Below are 3761 nucleotides of genomic sequence, written 5' to 3'. Positions count from 1 at the left end.
TCATTTAATATATATATAAACATGGAAAAGTTCGGGTCACTACAGTACCTACCCGTTAAATAAATTTCGTCCCGAAATTTTAAGCAGTTGGAGGTGTTGACGTATCTTCTGGAAATAAATGCGGGTATTTCTTCTTCATCTGATCTTCTCGTTCCCAGGTGAACTCGGGTCCTCTACGAGCATTCCATCGAACTTTAACAATTGGTATCTTGTTTTGCTTAAGTCTTTTAACCTCACGATCCATTATTTCGACGGGTTCTTCGATAAATTGAAGTTTTTCGTTGATTTGGATTTCATCTAACGGAATAGTGAGATCTTCTTTAGCAAAACATTTCTTCAAATTCGAGACGTGGAAAGTGTTATGTACAGCCGCGAGTTGTTGAGGTAACTCAAGTCGGTAAGCTACTGGTCCGACACGATCAATAATCTTGAATGGTGCAATATACCTTGGATTTAATTTCCCTCGTTTACCAAATCGAACAACGCCTTTCCAAGGTGCAACTTTAAGCATGACCATCTCTCCAATTTCAAATTCTATATCTTTTCTTTTAATGTCAGCGTAGCTCTTTTGTCGACTTTGGGCGGTTTTCAACCGTTGTTGAATTTGGATGATCTTCTCGGTAGTTTCTTGTATTATCTCCGGACCCGTAATCTGTCTATCCCCCACTTCACTCCAACAAATCGGAGACCTGCACTTTCTACCATAAAGTGCTTCAAACGGTGCCATCTCAATGCTTGAATGGTAGCTGTTGTTGTAGGAAAATTCTGCTAACGGTAGATGTCGATCCCAACTGTTTCCGAAATTAATAACACAAGCTCGTAGCATGTCTTCAAGCGTTTGTATCGTCCTTTCGCTCTGCCCATCAGTTTGTGGATGATAGGCAGTACTCATGTCTAGACGAGTTCCCAATGCTTGCTGTAATGTCTGCCAGAATCTTGAAATAAATCTGCCATCCCTATCAGAGATAATAGAGATTGGTATTCCATGTCTGGAGATGACTTCCTTCAAATATAGTCATGCTAACTTCTCCATCTTGTCATCTTCTCTTATTGGCAGGAAGTATGCTGATTTGGTGAGACGATCAACTATTACCCAAATAGTATCAAAACCACTTGCAGTCCTTGGCAATTTAGTGATGAAATCTATGGTAATATTTTTCCATTTCCATTCCGGGATTTCGGGTTGTTGAAGTAGACCTGATGGTTTCTGATGCTCAGCTTTGACTTTAGAACACGTCAAACATTCTCCTACGTATTTAGCAACATCGGCTTTCATACCCGGCCACCAAAAATGTTTCTTGAGATCCTTGTACATCTTCCCCGTTCCAGGATGTATTGAGTATCTGGTTTTATGAGCTTCTCTAAGTACCATTTCTCTCATATCTCCAAATTTTGGTACCCAAATCCTTTGGGTATTTCATCCTTTAAATTTCCCTCTTTTAAAACTCCTTGTTGCGCCTCCTTTATTTGAGTAGTAAGGTTATTGTGAATCATTATATTCATAGATTTTACTCGAATGGGTTCTCTGTCCTTCCTGCTCAAGGCGTCGGCTACCACATTTGCCTTCCCCGGGTGGTAACGAATCTCAAAGTCGTAATCATTCAACAATTCAATCCACCTACGCTGCCTCATATTCAGTTGTTTCTGATTAAATATGTGTTGAAGACTTTTGTGATCGGTATATATAATACTTTTGACCCCATATAAGTAGTGCCTCCAAGTCTTTAATGCAAAAACAACCGCGCCTAATTCCAAATCATGCGTCGTATAATTTTGCTCGTGAATCTTCAATTGTCTAGACGCATAAGCAATCACCTTCGTTCGTTGCATTAATACACAACCGAGACCTTGCTTTGATGCGTCACAATAAATCTCAAAATCATCATTCCCTTCAGGCAATGACAATATAGGTGCCGTAGTTAGCTTTTTCTTCAATAACTGAAATGCTTTCTCTTGTTCATCCTTCCATTCAAATTTCTTCCCTTTATGCGTTAACGCAGTCAAGGGTTTTGCTATTCTGGAAAAGTCTTGAATGAACCTTCTGTAGTAACCAGCTAGTTCTAAAAAGTGGCGTATGTGTTTCGGAGTTTTCGGGGTTTTCCACTTTTTAACAGTTTCTATCTTTGCCGGATCCACCTTAATACCTTTTTTGTTCACTATGTGACCGAGGAATTGAACTTCTTCCAACCAAAATGCACACATTGAAAATTTAGCGTACAATTCTTCCTTCCTCAATACTTCTAACACCTTTCTTAAATGTTCACCGTGTTCTTGGTCATTCTTTGAGTAAATAAGTATGTCATCAATGAAAACAACGACAAACTTGTCAAGGTATGGTCCACACACTCGGTTCATAAGGTCCATGAACACAGCTGGTGCATTAGTTAAACCAAACGGCATGACCATAAACTCGTAATGACCGTAACGTGTTCTGAAAGCAGTCCTTGGAATATCATCTTCTTTCACCCGCATTTGATGATACCCGGAACGTAAGTCAATCTTTGAATAAACAGACGAGCCTTGTAGTTGATCAAATAAGTCATCGATTCTCGGTAGTGGGTAGCGATTCTTGATGGTAAGTTTGTTCAACTCTCGGTAGTCGATACACAACCTGAATGTACCATCTTTCTTCTTAACAAACAAAACAGGAGCTCCCCACGGTGATGTGCTTGGTCGAATGAAACCACGCTCTAAAAGTTCTTGTAATTGGCTTTGCAGTTCTTTCATCTCGCTGGGTGCGAGTCTGTAAGGAGCATGAGCTATTGGTGCAGCTCCTGGTACAAGATCTATTTGAAATTCAACGGATCGATGTGGGGGTAATCCCGGTAATTCTTTCGGAAATACATTGGGAAATTCTTTTGCGACGGGAACATCATTGATGCTCTTTTATCCAGTTTGTACTTTCTCGACGTGTGCTAGAACAGCATAGCAACCTTTTCTTATTAGTTTTTGTGCCTTAAAATTACTAATAAGATGTAGTTTCGTGTTGCCCTTTTCTCCGTACACCATTAAGGGTTTTCCTTTTTCTCGTATAATGCGGATTGCATTTTTGTAACAAACGATCTCTGCTTTCACTTCTTTCAACCAGTCCATACCGATTATCACATCAAAACTCCCTAACTCTACTGGTATCAAGTCAATCTTAAATGTTTCGCTAACCAGTTTAATTTCTCGATTCCGACATATATTATCTGCTGAAATTAATTTACCATTTGCTAATTCGAGTAAAAATTTACTATCCAACGGCGTCAATGGACAACTTAATTTAGCACAAAAATATCTACTCATATAGCTTCTATCCGCACCCGAATCAAATAAAACGTAAGCAGATTTATTGTCAATAAGAAACGTACCCGTAACAAGCTCCGGGTCTTCCTGTGCCTCTGCCGCATTAATATTGAAAACTCTTCCACGGCCTTGTCCATTCGTGTTCTCCTGGTTCGGGCAATTTCTAATAATGTGGCCCGGTTTTCCACATTTATAACAAACTACATTGGCATAACTTGCTCCGACACTACTTGCTCCGCCATTACTCATTCCGACACCATTTGTTCCTTTCGTTCTGTTAACCCCTAGTCCGTAGACCTCACACTTCATCGCGCTATGACCATTTCTTTTACACTTATTGCAAAATTTGGTGCAGAACCCCGAGTGATAATTTTCACACCTTTGGCATAGCTGCTTCTGATTGTTGTTGTTGTTGTTGTTATTGTTGCGATTGTTATTGTTGTTGGGACGATTGTTGTAGTTGCTGTTATTGT

This window comes from Rutidosis leptorrhynchoides, chromosome 2, assembly GCF_046630445.1.
Source record: "Rutidosis leptorrhynchoides isolate AG116_Rl617_1_P2 chromosome 2, CSIRO_AGI_Rlap_v1, whole genome shotgun sequence".
Classification (NCBI taxonomy): Eukaryota; Viridiplantae; Streptophyta; class Magnoliopsida; order Asterales; family Asteraceae; genus Rutidosis; species Rutidosis leptorrhynchoides.
Note: the sequence above shows the minus strand (reverse complement) of the source record.